Below are 20,611 nucleotides of genomic sequence, written 5' to 3'. Positions count from 1 at the left end.
CAATAGGAACCACCTCACACCCATTAGGATTGGCTACTATTCAAAAATAATAATAATGACAAGTGTTGACAATGGAATGGAAAAATAGAAACCCTCTTGTGTTGTTGGAGTAATGTAAAATAGTACAGCCACGATGGAAAACAGTATGGCAGTTGCCGAAAAACCTTAATAAACAATTCCACTTTGGGGTATAAGTACCCCAAATAATTGATAACAAACCCAAACAGGTATTTGGACAACCATGCTCATAGCATTATTTGCAGTAGCCAAAAGGTGTAGGCATTTTAAATGTCCATCAAAGGTTGAATGAATAAACAAAATTTGGCATACACACATATAGTAGAATAGTATTCATCCTTATAAAGGAAGGGAATTCTGATACAACATTTATGAAATTTAAGGATACGATGCTATGTGAACTAAGGACAAATACTATATAATTCTACTTAACTTAGTTAATCTGACCCAGAGTTGTCAGATTAATAGAGACAGAAAATTAGATTGGTGGTTGTCATGGAATGAATAGTGGAATGGGGAGATGATTATGGAAATGGAGTTTTGGTTTTGTAAGATAAAAAGTTCTGAACATTAGACATACAACTGCATGACTGTAATTAACCCAATGAACTGTGCACTTAAAAATGGTTGTGATGGTGAACGTTATGTGTATTCTACCATTATTTTTTTTAAAAAATGAGTAAATATTTTGACCAAGCCCCAGATTTTTATAAGGCTAAGCTAATTATTTATATGTTATTATATTCAAGTAAAGTACACAAGTGTTAAAAACAAATTTTTTTTTTCAATACTCAATTTTTGATGAGTTCAGTCAGTCACTCTACTAACTAATCTGATTTAGTAAATGATAGACATGTAGGCTTAGGCTTATACAGTGATTACTTTTTATTTGATACTTTTAGAAAGTTCCTCCATTGCTGCAGTCTGGCTGGGCACAATTCAGGAGCCACTTGTCAAAAGAAACGAACTTTATTTTTAGAACACACTCCACACCACACAGCTCTTCATGAAAACCTTCAGAGCCCAACTGCCACCACTGGCTTCCCACAAGCCTCTCAACCTCCCCCACACTTCCTGCTCTTGAGGCCAATTGGCTGGGTCACATGGGCGGAGCTAAGAAAAAGTCCCCCAATGAGCAGCTCCGTGGTCTGAAAGGGCAGGGAAACAATCCAATGAGCATCACTGCAGAGGAGCCAATCAGTTGGCAGCTAGAAGTTTGCTGGGGCTGCTGTGAGCCAATCATCAGCTGGCAGCTGGAAGTTTGCTGGCAGCTGGAAGTTTGCTGGGGCCCCTTCTGCTGGGGTCACTGTGAGCCAGTCATCAGCTGGCAGCTGGTGCTGGCAGCTGGAAGTTGGCTGGGGCCCCTTCTGCTGTGGCCACTGTGAGCCAATCATCAGCTGGCAGCTGGTACTGGCAGCTGGAAGTTTGCTGGGGCCCTTTCGGCTGTGGCTCTCAACACTCCATCATAGTATAACGTTTAACTCTGAGGCATTGCCAAGTTGTTTTTCAAGAGGCTGCACTAGGAAATGCAATGCTTTCTTGACAGAAACACAAGTGCAAGCAAATGTGCTTCAGGTTGACTGGGTTCTGGGGGCTCAGGGTTCTACAAAATTTAGATTTCAATCCAAGGTTATGGTAAAACATGTGAAGTTCAATGCCAGTCTTTTTTTTTTTTTTTTTTTTTTTTTTTTTTTTGGTATAGGAGGGGAACATGGAAGGTGCCTACAGGACCTTAGCAGAATCCTCACCATGGATGGGCACTGAGGATATGCGGCTATACAGTGGTGCTGTGATGTGCCTGGCCTCCTTTGATGGCAGGGAAACTGTAAAAGTGCTGGTGGATCCGCAAAGTGGAAATGGCTCCAAAAATCAATTTCTTTTTTATCACTCCCCAGTATGGGGACTGGAACCCAGGAACATTCTACCTCTGGGCTGTATCCCCAGCCCTTTTTAAAAACTTGATTTTGAGACAGGGTCTTGCTAAGCTGTCCAGGTTGTCCTCAAACTTGCAATCCTCATGCCTCCGTTTCCTGAGTAGTTGGGATTATAGATGGTGAAATGAGAAGGTCATCATTATGCCAAATACATGTATGAAGACATGAATAGGTATGAATATACTTTGTATATGAACATAAATGTGAAATATTGTGCTCTATATGTGTAATATGAATTGTAATGCATCCCACTGTCATAAGTAAATAAAAAATAAAATATGTGTTTTATAAGAGATAAATAAATGAGATGCTTTATATGTTAGAAATGCAAAATAATAGCTTTTGTAATATAAAAATAATCTCAAAGTCTAAAAATTATTCCAAGTACAATATCATGTGGTATATGTTTTTGTCATTTTACCCTTCTTATACTGACATTTCTGTTGTAAGGACCCAGCTCCCTTGGAACATTTCATCAATAATTAATGGCAAAAGCAGCTGCCACCCATTAGTTCAGAAAATGGAGATTTTCCACAAGATGTAGATACTGTGAACACATTGTCATATTTCGAGGTCTTAAATGTGAAGAGGTAAGATCTTTATGGAATCACATTTTTTTCTTTTGCTATATACTTCTTTGTTATGATTTTACTTATTTGGAGATGTGTGTGTCCACACACATATAAATATATATATATATATATATATATATATATATATATATATATATATATATATATATATATATATATATAAATTTGTTGTTTGTTCTCCTGGGAATTGAATTCAGGGTCTTGAACATGCCATATTTTTAGAGAGAGAAGAGAAATGAGAGATAGAGAGAGAGAGAATTTTTTAACATTTATTTTTCTGTTTTCCGTGGAAAAAAATATCTTTTTTTAAATTTTATTTTTTATGTAGTGCTGAGGATCGAACCCAGAGTCCCATGCACACCATGCGAGCACATTACTGCTTGAGCCACATCCACAGCCCATCTACCCTTTCTTAAAATTGTGTTTTGAAATGGGTTCTTGCTAGATTGGTCTGGCCTTCAACTTGTGAAATTCCTGTTTCAACCCCTCAAGTAGCTGGAATCATGGGCATATGCCATCACACCTGAGTTGCCAGTACTTTTTAATAAAGTCCCACAGTTTATTTCTATAGTTTTCTTCTTTGTTTTCCTGTTAAATGTAATTCACAAACTACAAATAGTACTTTTTAACTTATTTTTGTCATTATTAGTCGGTCTGTATTTTGCTTAGTTGTGAATAATTTTAAGTTGAGTCAATCAGTTTTCAAATATCATTTTCTTTAGTGTCTTCTTGTCTGCCATAAAAAAATCATGGCAAACTTAACCATTGTTTGTGGACATCAGACACTTCGGGGGAAAATACACTTATTTGGAGCAGAATTGTGCTGTGTTGCCAAAAAGTAGCCAGATGGCATTCCTTTCATAATCAAAATGTGTACTTTAGAAATTGAAAAGACTGCCTTGTGTTTACAAGTATGTTGTTTACTCTTAAAACTCTAAAAACATAAATGCCTTTGTGATTTGTCTTAATGAAAAAGAGACTTTAAGAATATCAGCACTCTCCATTTGTAATAACTAAATTTATTCACATTTATTTGGAAAATGTTAATTTATTTGATTTCAACTTGTATTTTTTAAATAGTAATAAAAATTGAAGTAGATACATCAACTCTGTCTAGATGTCTGCATTTAGCTCTTTGTACTAAACTAAAATATTGCATTCTGTTTTTCTTTTTTCTTCAAGGGAATTTACTGAGTCAGTGGCAACAAGGCAAAAATCCCAATACTGTGTCAAGCTCTGGAAAACAGAAGGCATTTAGTAGATCTGTCCGAATTTTCTTCACATGACATCTGTGAAGTGTTAAAATTTTACCTTCAACAGGTTCAAGTTTTATTCTAAACCTACCATCAAATGCAAAGAGCAAAAATATTTTATATTTCATATTTTTCATTGGTATAGACTATGTCATCACCCCCCTCATTATTCTAAAATTTTTATTATTTTATTACTTTTTATTTTTTTAAATTTTTATTGTTGGTTGTTCAAAACATTACATAGTTCTTGACATATCATATTTCACACTTTGATTCAAGTGGGTTATGAACTCCCATTTTTACCCCATATACAGATTGCAGAATCACATCGGTTACACATCCACTGATTTACCTATTGCCATACTAGTGTCTGTTGTGTTCTGCTGCCTTTCCTATCCTCTACTATCCCCCCTCCCCTCCCCTCCCATCTTCTCTCTCTACCCCATCTACTGTACTTCGTTTATCCCCCTTGTTTTTTTCCCTTTCCCCTCACTTCCTCTTGTATGTAATTTTGTATAACCATGATAATATTCCATTTACATACAATTTCCCTTCTCTCTCCCTTTCCCTCCCACCTCTGGTCCCTGTTTAATGTTAATATTCTTCTCATGCTCTTCCTCCCTACTCTGTTCTTAGTTACTCTCCTTATATCAAAGAAGACATTTGGCATTTCTTTTTTAGGGATTGGCTAGCTTCATTTTGCATAATCTGCTCTAATGCTATCCATTTCTCTGAAAATTCCATGATTTTGTCTTTTTTCAATGCAGAATAATACTCCATTGTGTATAAATGCCACATTATTTTATCCATTCATCTATTGAAGGGCATCTAGGTTGGTTCCACAGTCTTGCTATTGTTAATTGTGCTGTTATGAACATCGATGTAGCAGTGTCCCTGTACTACGCTCTTTTTAGGTCTTTAGGGACTAGACCGAGAAGGGGAAAAGCTGGGTCAAATGATGGTTCCATTCCCAGCTTTCCAAGAAATCTCCATACTGCTTTCCAAATTGGCCACACCAATTTGCAGTCCCACCATTAATGTACAAGTGTACCCTTTTCCCCACATCCTCACCAGCACTTGTTGTTTGACTTCATAGTGGCTGCCAATCTTACTGGAGAGAGATGGTATCTTAGGGTGGTTTTGATTTGCATTTCTCTGACTGCTAGAGATGGTGACCATTTTTTCATGTACTTGTTGATTGATTGTATGTCCTCCTCTGAGAAGTTTCTGTTCAGGTCCTTGGCCCATTTGTTGATTGGGTTATTGGTTTTCTTATTGCTTAATTTTTTGAATTCTTTGTATACTCTGGATATTAGGGCTCTATCTGAAGTGTGAGGAGTAAAGATTTGTTCCCATGATGTAGGCTCCCTATTTACCTCTCTTATTGTTAATTTTGCTGAGAAAAAAACTTTTTAGTTTGAGTAAGTCTATTTGTTGATTCTTGTTTTAACTCTTGTGCTGTAGGTGTCCTATCAAGGAATTGGGAGCCCGACCACACAATATGTAGATTAAAGCCAACTGTTTCTTCTATCGGATGCAGAGTCTCTGTTTTAATATCAAGCTCCTTGATCCATTTTGAGTTAACGTTTGTGCATGGTGAGAGAAAGGGATTCGGTTTCATTTTGTTGCTTACGGATTTCCAGTTTTCCAAGCACCTTTTGTTGACGATGCTATCCTTCCTCCATTGCATGCTTTTAGCCCCGTTATGAATATAAGATAGTTGTAATTTTGTGGATTGGTTTCTGTGTCCTCTATTTTGTTCCATTGTTCCATTGGTCCACCCATGTGTTTTGGTACCAGTACCATGCTGTTTTTGTTACTATTGCTCTGTAGTATAATTTGAAGTCTGGTATCGCTATACCGCCTGATTCACACTTCCTGCTTAGAGTTGTTTTTGCTATTCTGGGTCTTTTATTATTCCAGATGAATTTCATGATTGCTTTATCTATTTCTACACGAAATGCCATTGGGATTTTGATTGGCATTGCAGTAAACCTATAGAGAACTCTTAGTAATATCGCCATTTTGATGATGTTAGTTCTGCCTATCCATGAACAGGATATATTTTTCCATCTTCTAAGATATTCTTCTATTTCTCTCTTTAGGGTTCTGTAGTTTTCATTGTATAAGTCTTTCACCTCTTTTGTTAGGTTGATTCCCAAGTATTTTTTTTTTTTGAGGATAATGTGAATGGAGTGGTTGTCCTCATTTCCATTTCAGAAGATTTGTTGCTGATATCACAGAATGCCTTTGATTTATGTGTGTTGATTTTATGTCCTGCCATTTTCCTGAATTCATTTATTAGCTCTAACAGTTTCTTAGTAGACCCCTTTGGGTCTTCTAGGTATAGAATCATGTCATCTGCAAATAGCGATAATTTAAGTTCTTCTTTTCCTATTTTTATACCTTTAATTTCTTTCGTCTAATTGTTCTGGCCAGTGTTTTGAGACCTATGTTGAACAAAAGTGGTGAGAGAGGGCATCCCTGTCTTGTTCCAGATTTTAGAGGGAATGCCTTCAATTTTTCTCCATTCAGAATGATGCTAGCCTGAGGCTTAGCATAGATAGCTTTTACAATGGTGAGGTATGTTCCTGTTATCCCTAGTTTTTCTAGAGTTTTGAACATGAAGGAATGCTGTACTTTGTCAAATGCTTTTTCTGCGTCTATTGAGATTATCATATGGTTCTTATCTTTAAGTCTATTGATGTGGTGAATAACATTTATTGATTTCCGTATATTGAACCAGCCTTGCATCCCAGGGATGAATCCTACTTGATCATGGTGCACAATTTTTTTGATATGTTTTTGTATCTGATTCTCCAGCATTTTGTTGACGATTTTTGCATCTAGGTTCATTAGAGATATTGGTCTGTAGTTTTCTTTCTTTGAAGTGTCTTTGTCTGGTTTAGGAATCAGGATGATGTTGGCCTCATAGAATGAATTTGGAAGTTCTCCCTCTTTTTTCTATTTCCTGAAATAACTTGAAAAGTATTGGTATTAGTTCTTCTTTAAAGATTTTGTAAAACTCTGCTGTATACCCATCCAGTACTGGGATTTTCTTAGTTGGTAGTCTTTTAATGGCTCCTTCTATTTCCTCAATTGATATTGGTCTGTTTAGGTTGTCTATATCCTCCTGACTCAATCTGGGCAGATCATATGACTTAAGAAATTTATTGATGCCTTCACTATCTTCTATTTTATTGGAGTATAAGGATTCAAAATAATTTCTAATTATCTTCTGTATTTCTGAAGTGTGTGTTGTGATATTGCCTTTTTCATCCAATATGCTAGTAATTTGAGTTCTCTCTCTTCTTCTCTTCATTAGCATGGCTAAGGGTCTGTCAATCTTATTTATTTTTCAAACAACAAACTTTTAGTTTTGTCAATTTTTTCAATTGTTTCTTTTGTTTTGATTTAATTAATTTCAGCTCTGATTTTAATTATTTCTTGCGTTCTACTACATTTGCTGTTGTTTTGCTCTTCTTTTTCTAGGATTTTGAGATGAAGTGTGAGAACATTTATTTGTTGGTTTTTTTCTTTTTTAAGGAATTAACTCCAAGCAATGAATTTTCCTCTTAGAACTGCTTTCATTGTGTTCCATAGATTCCGATATGTTGTCTCTGTGTTTTCATTTATCTCTAAGAATTTTTTAATTTCCTTCTTGATGTCTTTTATAACCCATTGATCATTCAGTAACCTATTGTTCATTCTCCAAGTGATGCATGATTTCTCCTTCTTTCTTTTATCATGGATTTCCAATTTCATTCCATTATGATCAGATAAGATGCATGGTATTATCTCTACTCCTTTTTACTGTCTAAGAGTTGCCCTGTGACATAATATATGATCTATTTTTGAGAAGGATCCATGTGCTGCTGAGAAAAAGGTGTCACTGCTTGATGTTGGGTGGTATATTCTATATATGTCAATTAAGTCTAGGTTATTAATTGTATTACTGAGTTCTATAGTTTCTGTATTAAACTTTTGTTTGGAAGATCTGTCCAGTGGTGAGAGAGGTGTGTTGAAGTCTCCCATAATTATTGTATGGTGGTCTATTAGACTCTTGAACTTGAGAAGAGTTTGTTTGATGAACATAGCTGCACCATTGTTTGGGGCATATATATTTAATATTGTTATGTCTTGTTGGTGTATGGTTCCCTTGAGCAGTATGTAGTGTCCCTCTTTATCCCTTTTGATTAACTTTGGCTTGAAATCTATTTTATTTGATATGAGTATGGACACTCCTGCTTGTTTTTGAAGTCCATATGAGTGATATGATTTTTCCCAACCTTTCACTTTCAGTCTATGTATGTCTTTTCCTATCAAATGCTTCTCCTGTAGGCAGCATATTGTTGGATCTTTTTTTTTGATCCATTCTACTAGCCTGTGTCTCTTAATTGGTGAGTTTAAGCCATTAACATTTAGGGTTATTATTGAGATATGGATTGTTCTTCCAGCCATATTTGTTTATTTATGTTACTTAACATGGTTTGTTTTTCCTCTTTGATTATTTTCTCCCTTTCTGTACTACCTCCCACTGTTGGTTTTCATTGTTATTTTCCATTTCCTCTTCCTGTAATGTTTTGTTGAGGATGTTTTGGAGATGGTTTTGTAGCTGCAAATTCTTTTAACTTTTGTTTATCATGGAAGGTTTTAATTTCATCTTCCATCCTGAAGCTTAATTTCGCTAAATACACAATTCTTGGTTGGAACCCATTTTCTTACAGCGTTTGAAATATGTTGTTCCAGGATCTTCTAGCTTTCAGAGTCTGTGTTGAAAGATCAGGTGTTATCCTGATTGGTTTACCCCTAAATGTAATCTGCCTCCTTTCTCTTGTAGCTTTTAAAATTCTCTCCTTATTTTGTATGTTGGGCATCTTCCTTATAATGTGTCTAGGTGTGGATCTCTTATGCTTTTGCACATTCGGCATCCTGTAGGCTTCTAGGATTTGGGATTCTGTCTCATTCTTCATGTCTGGGAAGTTTTCTCCTATTATTTCATTGAACAGATTGCTCATTCCTTTGGTTTGGACCTCTATACCTTTCTGTATCCCAATGACTCTTAAGTTTGGTCTCTTTATGTTATCCCATATTTCTTGGATGTTCTGCTCATGATTTCTTAACAGTCTTGCTGTGCTGTCTATGTTCTTTTCAAGTTGAAATACTTTGTCTTCATTGTTTGATGTTCTATCTTCTAAGTGTTCTACTCTGCTGGTAGTATTCTCCTTTGAGTTTTTAATTTGGTTTATTGCTCCCTGCATTTCTCAGATTTCTGTTTGTTTGTTTTTTATAACCTCTATCTCCCTGTATAATTCATCTTTTGCTCCTTGGATTTGTTTATGTAATTCATTGTCGAAGTGATATTTCATTCTCTGATTTTGCTGTCTAATGTCTTCTTTGAGACTCCAGATCATCTGAAGCATGTAAATCCTGAATTCTTTATCTGACATTCCATCTGCTGCAGATATTTCCTCTTCTAAAGTTGAGTTTGCCTGCATTGCTTGTGGTCCTTTCTTTCCTTGTCTTTTCATACTGCTCACATTTCTTTATGCTTGGTGAAACTCTTGTGTTATTTAATTTTCCCCCTATATATTTATATTGCTCTTGTATACTTGCAAAGTCTCCCTTGCAGGCACGGGCGGCGGCTGTGCTCCTCCTCAAATTGGGGTGTGTGTCTATCATGCTGGTGGGCCGCTGGGCCCCTTCTCCGGTTCTCATGGTCTGCCTAACTTGCAGGCGCAGGTGGCGGCTGTGCCCCTCCTCCAATTGGGGTGATCTTTCAACTATGCCTGCGGGCTTCTGGGCCCCTTCTCTAGTACATGCGGTCTACCTACCTTGCAGGCTGCAGTTGGGCCCTTCCTCCAATTGGGGTGATGTGTCTACCACGCAAGCAGGCCACTGGGCCTGTTATCCCGGTTGGTCACAGGTCTGCCTACTTTGCAGGTGTGGGCAGCAGCTCTGCCCCTCCTCCAATTGGGGTGATTTGTCTACCATGCTGGCGGGCCACTGGACCTGTTCTGCTGGTCGGTCGCAGGTCTGCCTACCTTGCAGGCACGTTCGGCGGCTCTATCTAAGATGTTATAATGATGTACTTTGATGTAGATATATTTCCATCCAGTATTTTGGCCACTCCATGAGCTCCTTTAGTTGTGAGCACTTTAGTTCTTGGAACTTTTCTTGATTTTTATTGCCATTCTCTCACCCTTGTACTTGAAGCTCTTCTTTGGAGATGTGTATGTGTACACATACACAAACACACATATAAATATTTATAAATTTGTTATTTGTACTCATGGGAATTAAAAATTCAGTGTCATGCACTTGCTTGGCAAGCATACTTCTTCTTCAGTTCCCTTAACTTTTCTTTATTGTTCTTTTTTCCTTCAAAAACCTTCTAAGACATTTTCTTGTCTTTTTCTTCTTGAATAAGTAAATTACTCCAATTGTGAGATCATGTTTTAATATTCAAGAAGTCTGATTTTCTATTCCTTTGATTAAATTTTTTAAATGATTATATGATGCTCTTTTATTGTGGATATCCATAAATTTTTCTCATTAAGGGTTCTTTACTCTATTTGGCCTCTAACCTCTGTAGAAATACAATGTGACCCTCATATATAACCTTAAATTTTCTATAGCAACATAAAAATTAAAAATAAAGTGAAGCGAATTTTAATATATCATTGAACATTTTGAATATCTAGGTTTTTAAATTATGAGGTATTTTGTTTCTTTATTTATTTGTATTTCATATCTTTTTTTTTTTGAAATCTGGTATCTATTTTTCATTTAGAGTACATCTAAATTTAGATCAGTTCCTTTTCCAGTACTCTTTCACCATATCTGACTAGTTGCCAGCATATTGACAGTATCATTTTACACCTTCAATTTGTTCTTTTTCTACTCATTTTGAATTTTATCTTTCATGGTGCCTAGATATATTAGAGTTTGGACTTGAAATAGCTTTGGAAGCACTTGAACACATCAAGGCTTTTTAGAAACTTTGAACTTCACTATAAAGTGGTCTAGGTGGACTGTTTGGTATATGCCTAACTACATGTCTCTAGTTCCCTGTTCTGGCACTGCTGTGATCCTCCTGAGAAGGCATTTTATTTAATTTTAGATGGACACAATATTTTTAATTAATTAATTTATTTTTTTGTGGTGATGAGGATCAAACCTAGTGCCTCACACATGCCAGATGAGTGTACTACAATGAGCCACAACCCCAGTCCCCCAGGAAAGGTTTTTTTTTTCCTTTCCTAGAGATACAGTACCAATACTTTGGGAGCCAGGGTTACTAAGACTGTAGGATCTGTGTTTTCAGTGTCCACATAGCCAACATATCCCCATTTGAAGACAGTTACCTCTCTGTACCTTATGTTTGGCATTGCCTCTATTCAGAGAGCCTCTGTATCCCATTGCCCAGATAAAAAATTTTCCAGAGTTTCAGAAAGGAGATTGCTCTAGTACATGGAGTGGAGACAGGATTCTATAAAGAGCTAAGCTTTCTCAGCTGGCCCACCTGCAACCTAAGCCAAGATCAGAGGACCTGGTGGTGATTGTCCAGGTCCCTTTAGGATTCTGAAAATCATGTTGAGTGACAAAGTGTCAGTTCTCTTGAAAATGATGCATCAGGACTTATTTATATGCTTTTCTACTTGTGAATTGTTGCTTTTTATTTTTTTCTATTTTCCTAGTCCTTATGAGCCTACTGTATTTTAGTGGAATTGCAGGAGGGAAAAACTAAGTATAAATTTCTGGATCTACAATGTTAGCCCAGGAAAGCATTTATAACCCTTTAATCACATTCTACATACCCTTCAACTGAGAATTGGAGGTTGATACCTTTGAATGACTATAAGTCTCATAATGTGTCATCCTTAATCTTGTTTAGTCAGTCAGGAAGAGGAGATGAATTGGCTCCAATACAATAAACTTACATTCTGTTGAGGAATTTTTGTATGTCTAAGACTTTCATTTGGGAAAGTGTGCTCAATTCTTGAAATAGTGTTAGAGAGTAGCCTTTATCTGACTCATTGACCTAAAGCTCCAAGAGGTGAAGTGAGTTACTTCAGATCCCAGAGTTGTGAAGATAGAAACTGATCACAGGGCAACACTCTAACTTCCTACAGATTTTATAGGACATCAGGTAGCTAAGGGTTCACTGAATTTTCTAGTGTAGATCAATAGAAAGATTGAAATTCATTATGACAGTGGATATTTGTTGTAAGAACTTTTTCTTTTGATCTATTCATGGCAAATAATCCTGTTTTAAAGTTTCTTGAGATGTTGACAGTATGTTTTTGTAGGTCATATTATCTTCTGCTGATCTTCATTTTTGTCCAAGTAAAATCTATGCCCTTTACACTTTGGTATTTTTACCCCTTACTTATAAAATCCATGGATTTCTGATTCATTTTATAGATTTTGTGCACTATTCTATGTTTGTTCCAATAAAACAGCTGAAGATTATGCTATTTGGGGGGCAGATGTGAATATAATGTGTTTAGGATAGAGATGAAGAGTATTAAAATCCCATAATGAAGCTTAAAGTTTAAACTTCATTTAAAGTTTAGAATTTCACCTATTATCTATTAATTTGTTATTAACATAAATATAATTTATAGTTAAGATTTTAATTTGCTTTCTAAGTCACTTCTCTACCAAACATATATATTTTATTTTATGGGCAGTGATGAAGTTCAGTACTAGAGTGCTTGCATAGCATGCTTGAGGTCCTAGGTTCAATCCCCAGTACTGAAAAAGGTATCAATAAATACAGATTGACGTTAGATTTTGTTAATCTAAAGGGACATGCTAAATTATTTGAGTAATTCTCACTTATAGTTGACTTTAACAAAGAAAACAGGCAGACGATTTTTTTCAAAATATTTATTTTTGGGTTGTAGCGGAATGCAATACCTTTATTTTATTTATTAATTTTTATGTGGTGCTGAGGATCAAACCCATGACTCCACATGTGCTAGGCAAACACTCTACCTCTGAGCCACAACCTCAGCCCAAATGTATTTTTAATATTATTTTGTTTCTTTAGCTACCAGCACCCTTGGTTTTATTCCAATGGTACCAGGAATTTATGGAGCTTGCAAATATAATCCAACATATTAACCAAGAACAGGACACCAAAAGGGACAACTCTGAAGACAACATATCTCCAAATATGTGTATGGAAATCAACCAAACTCTTCTCAAAAACAAGGAACTTATAAGACAATTGCCACCATCCAATTTTGACACTCTACGTTACCTTATCGTCCATCTTAAGAGGTAAGAATTTTTATACCATCTTAACCATTTTTAATTGAAAAGGACAATAGTGTTCAGTACATTTATGTTGTTGTGGTATGATTTTCAAAATAATTTTTAGGATGTTTTTATTATGTGTTGGGAGAGAGAGACATTGAATACATCTTCATGCAGCAAACATGGTACCCTCAGATGCTTCTTGTGTGCCAGGCTCTGGCTGGTGAAACTAGGATGGAAACATAGGGTTTCTGCTATTTGTGGGCTCATCATCTTAGTGTACAGATCTATATATAACCACAGTTCACCATCATCCTTTTTCTAGTAGCTGTGCACAGCTTGTAGGCATGCAGAGGTAGTTTGAGGGTAGGGATAGAGCAGAAGAGGCAAAAGGTCTTGTGTCTGATTTTAGGAACTGAGGGGTGACTTGGAAGTGAATGTGCAGAAGAGCATACGAGGCAGACAGTAATAAACATGGAGACACAAGAAAGCATTTTACATTTAGAAAATTTGATTTCATTAGCCTACAATATAACAAGCAGTAGCAGGAACTGTGCTACCCTTCCTAGAGACTTGATAAAAAATCTTACCTCCCTGGCAAATGAGTTGACCATATTGTTTCTATACCCACTAAAGAACTTGGAATCAGGAATTTCACATATTCAGATTTGCCTGCTAGACGTTTCTGTCAGCAATTAAGATATCCTTTTTAAATTTTTTTAAATTTATTTTTTGTGGCTGGAATTGTGGCTCAGCAGTAGAGCATGTGTAAGGTGTGCAGGGCCCTGGGTTTGAACCTCAGCCCCACATACAAATAAATAAATAAAATAAAAATTAAGAAAATTATTAGTTCAAATCAGTTATACATGACAGCAAAATGCTTTTCAATTCATTGTACACAAATGGAGCACAAATTTTAATTTCTCTGTACATGATGTAGAGTCATACCACATGTGCCATCATACATGTACTTAGGGTAATGATGTTCCTCTCATTCCACCATCTTTCCTACCCCATATCCCTCCTCTTCCTTCCCTCTCCTGAGCCCAATCCATATTCCTACATCCCCAGAGACCCAATTATGTATCAACATTTATTTATCAGAGAGAATTTTCGCCTTTGATTTTGGGGGATTGGCTTACTTCATGATATTCACCAACTCCATCCATTTACCTGTAAATGCCATTATTTCATTCTCTTATAATGCTGAGTGATAGTCCATTGTGTATATATACCACAGTTGTTTTTTAATTATTCATCTGTTGAAGGGCTTCAAATTATTCCATGAAATAGAAAAGGAGGAAACCCATCCAAACTCATTCTGTGAAGCTAGTATCAACCTGATACCCAAACCAGCCAGAGACATATCAAGGAAAAAAATTTCAAAGCTATATCCCTGATGAAGATAGATGCAAAAGTTCTCATTAAAATTCTGGCAAATCACATACAAAAACATATGAAAAAAACAATGCACCATGATCAAGTTTTGTATTCCAGGGATGCAAGGTTGGTTTGACATACAGAAATCAATAAATGTAATTCATCACATCATTAAACTTAAAGAGAAGAACCCTATGATTATATAAATTGATGGAGAGAAAGAATTTGACAAAATACAGTACCTTTTCATGTTCAAATCATTAGAAAAACTAGGGGTAGTAGGAATATACCTCAACATAGTAAAAGCTCTCTATGCTAAACCTAAGGCTAACATCATTCTAAATGAAGAAAAATTGGAAGCATTCCATCTAAAAATTGTTCAACATAATCCTTGCCACTCTAGCCAGAGCAATTAGATGAAAGAAATTCAAGGAAATATGAATAGGAAAAGAAGAACTCAACTTATCATTCTTTGCCAATTACATATTTTTATACTTGGAGGATCCAAAAAACTCCACCAGAAAACTTCTAGAATAATAAATGAATTTGGCAAAGTAGCAAGATATAAAATTAATACTCAGAAATCAAATGCATTTCTATACATCAGTGATGAATCCTCTGAAAGACAAATAGCAAAACTCCTCCTCCCTTGTCTAGCATATGTCTGAAAACAAAGACAGTCCATTACCTCTCTGCAAAGAAAAGCACTGGACTCACTGAGTCCATTTATCTGATTTGATATATATAGTGAATCTATCTATCTATCTATCTATCTATCTATCTATCTATCTATCTATCTATATCTCTATATAGTTATATAGATATAGATATATTCACTATATATTATATATATATATATATATATATATATATATATATATATATATATATATATATATATATATATCTCACAGCTTTTTTACCCATAGATAAATCTAGTATCATCCTGATAGCTAAACCAGGGAGACACATATTTCCTTAGATAGTCATAGATATAACAAGCTGAGAGTGTTTGAAGTAAAACCAGAACATTGATAGTGTCAATAGAACAGAGAGATGTTCAGGAGAGAATCATTTAGGCTAGAAAACTAGGTGAGGGCAGCTGGGAGTGTGGCTAGTGATAGAATACTTGCCTAGCACATGTGAGACACGGGGTTTGATACTCAGCACTGCATAAAAATAAATAAATAAAATAAAGGTATTTTGTCCATCTCTACGTAAAAATTATTTTTTTTTAAAAAAAGAAAACTAACTGGGCAGTGAAAGAGAAATTGACAGTGATTTTTCAGGTTCCAGTGTAAGAAATGGGGAGTATATCCCACATATAAAGATGGAGCAATTTTTAGGGGTGTTTTTCTTCCTTCTGCTACTGAGTTCAGTAGTTCCTTCTACTTACATGCATTTTATCATAATATAGTACTCTGAAACTCAGTTTGGTGTGTGGTAAGTATCATAATGAAACAAAGGATTCTTTCCCTATACCCACTAAACTTGACCCTTGACAAATGTTTTGTAGTCTTCTATAGCCCATGTTATCTCCACCCTTCTCAAGTCATAGTAAACTACAATTAAGGACCTCTATTAGTCAAATCTCATACACTTTATGTGTTCTTCTTTTAAGGGTTGTAGTCCATTCTGAAGAAAATCTGATGAACTCAAAAAACTTGGGTGTGGTATTTGGACCCTGTCTGATGAGGCCCAGGCCTACAACCACTCCTGGTTCCATCTCCTCCTCCCTTGTTGCATATGCCAATCAGGCCCTTTTGGTAGAGTTCCTCATTACCAATGCACAGATGATCTTCGATGGGTCCCTCGAGCCACAAAATATTTCATCTAGTACTGATGTTGTTGCACCTCCGGTGGATAAAAGCCCTCCTTCCAAACCTGTAATATCAACAGAACATTCCACAAAGTCACAATATTTTTCTACAAAGAAAGTGAGTTTTGACCATTACAGAATTGCATTAAATTTGTGATGTTTATATTAACAAGTTAATAGTCTTTGAACTGTTTGTTTTGAGATGTGTTTTGCTTTTAGTTTAAAACTTTTCTTGTATCAATAGGATATCCACACTGCAGATATTGAAATTAAAAATTATGAATTGACTATATCATTTGAGAAATCAGAATGCAAGCAAAATGCATTGGAAAAATGGGATGCATGTCTCATTGGTGAGTGGTCATGTAACATATATGTTTGCATATTTCAAACCTTGCCAAGAAGTCATGATTAAAAACCAAGGTGAGGGCTGGGCTTTTAGCTCGGTGGTAAAATGCTTGCCTTGGCATCTGTGAGGCCATGAGTTGGATCCTCAGTACCATATAAAACAAATAAATAAAGATAAAAATATTGTGTCCATCTACAATATTCATCCTTTAAAAAAAATCAAGGTGTTTTAAATTGAGGTAAGTTCAAACTTCAAGGTTTTATTAGTTAACTTTTCTAGCCATTGAGAAAGTTTAATGAATGTCATTAAAATGCTTTGTTTCTTTCTTGTAAAAAGATATCTTGAAATTCATAAATTATTTTTGTTCTCTTTCTGAAATTTGTTTTCACCTTTACTTCTTTGTCATCAATTAAAATCAAAGCAGAAAAAAGAAGCTGGACTCCTGAAAGAAAAAAAATAGACTAAAATTCATTGATGTCCCTTTACCTGTGGCCTAACTTTAGCACATTAAGCACACATGTCTTCCATTTTCTTGGCTCCAGTCTTTTTGTTCACTGTTTTTTGACCGTTTGATTTCAGTGAATGTTTTCTCGTAAGGGGGTTGAAAAACTTTCACTCATTACTGTTTTAGTAGAGCTAAATCAGAATTTTTCAATATATAGTCATAAATGTTAAATTTGATATATAAAATTAATGAAATATCAATGAGTGTAGCCTGAGAAAGTCTGAAAACAAAGACAGTCCATTACCTCTCTGCAAAGAAAAGCACTGGACTCACTGATTCAATTTATCTGATTTGATCTTATTAGCACTTCTGTGCTATGAACCTTGGCCTCATTTAAGCCATAGCTAACAGTCTGAGGAAGGTAAATAATGCCATGTGTCATGTCTCTAAATTATTGTTTATTCAAGATTTGAACCTCATCCTTTCTCATTCCTAAATGAAATCTTGTTTCGCTGTCCAATGAAATTGGATTCCCAGGTAGGTATAATAATAACAATAAATAATTTTAATATATTTGAAGATTTCATTACATACCAGGTATTCTGAGCCTTTTCTTTATAAGATCATTAACACCACATGCCAACATATCTCCACATAGGAGTTTGTCTTGACAGAAGAAGGCAGGTAGGGCTAGTGCACTAGGCTTGCCCAGGGCAGAACTGGAGCAGGGGCTGAGACAGCACCCAGGCAGCTAGAAGTGGTGCTTCAAGTTCTGCAGGACTGTAAATATGTTCTAGTGGTTGCCATCCAACCACAATGGCTCAGCTCCCTTCTATCAATGTGGAGAAGGGCCCAGGACAGCAAATCACATGAGCACTGCCTGGGAACCAGGGAAGAAAGGCCAGAAGCCTCAGGTGAAGAAGGAGGTCAGATGAGATGATGACCTGCAAATGATGCTGGTGTGCACCTGTCTGCAAACCACTGCTCAAAGATATGGGAGAAGGATCAGGTGACACAGATGAGGACTGTGGGCTAGAACAGGGCTGTTGGAAAGCCATCAGACCCATAGCAAGGCACACAGTTTTATGATGTTTCACAGCAGTGAAATGAGGATCATGGCCAGAGGGATGCCCTTTTCTAGCAACAGGAGCTTCTGGGGTATATGCAGCAAAGACAGAGTGTGAGAAGCTAGGCTTCTAGGGGAGAAAACAGGGACCTTGGGACAAGACTAGAGGAGAAAGAGAAGGAGGTAAATCTGGAGTCTCCAGGACCTGTAGCACAATGGCAATTTTGACAGCTCTTAAATCTTCCTTTGTTCAGAGGAAGTTGCCATGTATTAGTGGATCAGCTGGGAGAGCATCCAAGTCCTCTCTGGTGTGTTACCCTCAGTATGGACAGAATGTAGCTGGAAAGCATATTAAGTGACAGACAAAGTCTTTGGGATTCAGGATATGGCATTTCTTGGTGTACAGAATAGTGTTATTTTTCTAGAGTTACCATTGTCTGTCTGTTGAAATCAGGAACATCTTAACCCAGAAAATATTCATTCACAGGTAGTATATTAAAACAAGTTACTATAGGAAGTGTTTTTTTTTTAAAATTTATGTGATTTGTGACTATTAGTTCTAGTAAGATAAATTTTTAAAAGTAATTCTTTAATTAAAAATGTACCTTTAATATTGTATGGATTTTTGATTCCTCTGCATGGATAACTGAGAAAATAATGTTGGAAAAATATGTAAGACTCTGTTGTTTGAGAGAATGCCCATCAATAAATAACCACACTTCCTTATTAACCAAGCTCCATGAAGTTAAAAAAAATCTCTTTTTTTCTGATCACAAGGAACTTAAATCACCATCACAAAAGATGGACAATACATGTAAAACCACGAAACCACTTAGTCTGAAATCTGATGTGACAACAAATGATATAAAGAGGCCTATGCCAAGCACCAAGATCAGATGTTTCTGTTTGCCTATAGATAGGTTCCATCTTGCAAGGTCTCCTAATGAGAAAAACAGCAGAAATGTGGGAAATGTCAATTCAGACAAGTTTTGCCAAAATCTTACCTTTGAAGGACTTAATAAAAAAGATACCCCTATTTCTGTTGGCTCCCAATTTAATGATTTTGATCAGCAGATTCCACAAAAAAATCAGGGACAACAATGTGAACCAAAGAACTTAACTGGCATGAGTGCAGTGATTGTGCCAAGTGTACTCCAGGAAAATGTGACAATGAGCATCAAGGTTAGTGGTGACCATTCCAATGATGACACACAGCCCAACATGCCAGCCGTTTCAGCAAGAGAAACACCAGTGAGACTGTCCTCTCATTCTCACCATCTTTCTCCAGCAAGAGCACCCAGAATACTGCAACTCCAACTCTGGCCAACATTTTACAAACCACCTACCCCGATCAGCAAAGTCAGGGGGACTGAGGAGAGACCAGGTTCACCTTCAGCAGCAGTGCCTCCTAGTACAGCTCTTACTCCCCTGAGTCATGTGGAGAAGGATGTTCCAGAGGCAGACAGCACATCAGCTTATGCTTTGAAGCCAGCTGCTGAGCCTAAAGAGAACTCTGAGGAGCTCAGCCTGCCTGACATGAATCCAATGTGCCAGGGACTCAGGCTAAAACAAATAGAAGAGTGTCAAGACCTTGAATTTGAAATGCCACAGTTTGTGTAGGGTTGACAAAATTCACTTTTTCTTTTTCTTGTTTCGTTTTTATGTATTGTGTTTATTTTATGAAAGAATGCAGTGAAAGAACCCCTTTTGTATAGGATTGCCAAAGTGTATATTTTGCCTTTTTGCCTTGAATTGTGTTTACTAGTCATATAGAATGGTAGTGTTTTAGTCATATAGAATGATAGTGCCTCACTGGTATTGTCTTTAAATTCTGTGTTTTTGAGGTTATGCATAAAATAAGTATTATAATTTTAAATTTAAAATAATTTTCTCTATAAAATGATTCATGTAAATGCATCTTTAATGTATAATATTGCTCTCAAAAAATAGGGGGCAGTAGGGGAAAATGAGCTTTATTTTGGAGAAAACCTGGTCCTGATTCATGAAATGCTTCTGAATGCATGTGCCTGAAAAATCTTGATTGGGTATGAATATATATTTTTTTCCACATAATGTTCTAGTGCAACTTTGACCAATTGTGTTGCTATAGCATGTATGGAAGCATTGGCAATTCACTTAACTTTTTAAAATTTACATAGTGGCCTAAAAGCTTGCAAATCTGTGTTTACTAGCATTCTACTTGTCAATTTTTACTTATGGTAATTAATATCATTGTAGAAAGAAAATGCACTTCAATACGAAAAAGTTTGAGACATTGGCAGAGACAACACAGACTGACAGAGTTGAGGCATCTCGAGTGTGAGAGACCTATACCCTCACTCCTCTCAGCTGCGGCCTGTTGCTGCATTGCCTGGGACTTCTGGCTGTCTGCTGAGGAGAGCAAGTGGCCAACAGCTAGGGAAAGATGAAGGTTTCTCTGGTGGCCATGGTTCTGCTGCTGCTCTGCGCAGCACGGATGAGGAGGAT

At 36.3% G+C, this 20,611-nt stretch overlaps 1 pseudogene; it reads left to right on the top strand.

The window, feature by feature from the left end:
- The first annotated feature begins 1,729 nt into the window (after positions 1-1,729).
- Positions 1,730-19,744, top strand: LOC144249283 (rho GTPase-activating protein 29-like; annotated as a pseudogene).
- The last annotated feature ends 867 nt before the right edge of the window (positions 19,745-20,611 follow it).

The sequence above is a fragment of the Urocitellus parryii genome, chromosome 11, assembly GCF_045843805.1.
Source record: "Urocitellus parryii isolate mUroPar1 chromosome 11, mUroPar1.hap1, whole genome shotgun sequence".
Classification (NCBI taxonomy): domain Eukaryota; kingdom Metazoa; phylum Chordata; class Mammalia; order Rodentia; family Sciuridae; genus Urocitellus; species Urocitellus parryii.
Note: the sequence above shows the minus strand (reverse complement) of the source record. Positions and strands in the feature narration are given on the sequence as shown.